Source organism: Saccopteryx bilineata, chromosome 2 (assembly GCF_036850765.1).
Source record: "Saccopteryx bilineata isolate mSacBil1 chromosome 2, mSacBil1_pri_phased_curated, whole genome shotgun sequence".
Lineage (NCBI taxonomy): Eukaryota > Metazoa > Chordata > Mammalia > Chiroptera > Emballonuridae > Saccopteryx > Saccopteryx bilineata.
In genome coordinates this window covers 311,682,618-311,683,275 of record NC_089491.1, presented here as the reverse complement: position 1 = coordinate 311,683,275, position 658 = coordinate 311,682,618, and positions in this window count along the sequence as shown.

Genomic DNA, 658 nt, shown 5'->3' with positions numbered 1-658 from the left:
AAACCCTGCGCTGAGTCTCCAGGCCTGCCACACGGAGGACTCTGTACCGAATGACACTGGGGCCGCCGTCCTGGCTCCCGTGTTCGGTACCCGTGAGGGCGGTGTTGCTTTCCTTCCCGCTGCCTCAGCTGCCTTTAAGTTCGCCAAAAACCGTTTGTCACAGGCGACCGGAGAGGCGGGTCTAGAGTAAGGTGACCAACTTTTTTACACTGAAAAGGAGGAAAAAAAATTAATTGAAGAAAACAATATCGTAAATAAAAGAAACATGTTATTCATTGTAACAATAATACACTGTGATATGATAAATGCATAATAAAAACATTTGTAATATTTTATGTTGTAATTATACTTACATGCCTATTAATTTTTAATAATAATTGTAAGAAAAAAGTACTCATTTAGATACAAATACGTCACATCACATGCAATGGATCGACTCTGCATAGATCGAATATGGACATTTACAGATTAGTCTTCCAATTTCAAAAAGGAAGACATGTAGGCCGACACTTTTTGAGGGAGGATGGATTTTACAAAAGAAGGACTGTCCTGCCTAAAGGAGGATGATTGGTCACCTTAGTCTAGAGGGAATAGGAAAACGGACTTCCCACTGAAGGTGGGGTTGCTCGAGGTTAAAGTAATGCTTTAGGGAGCAGTC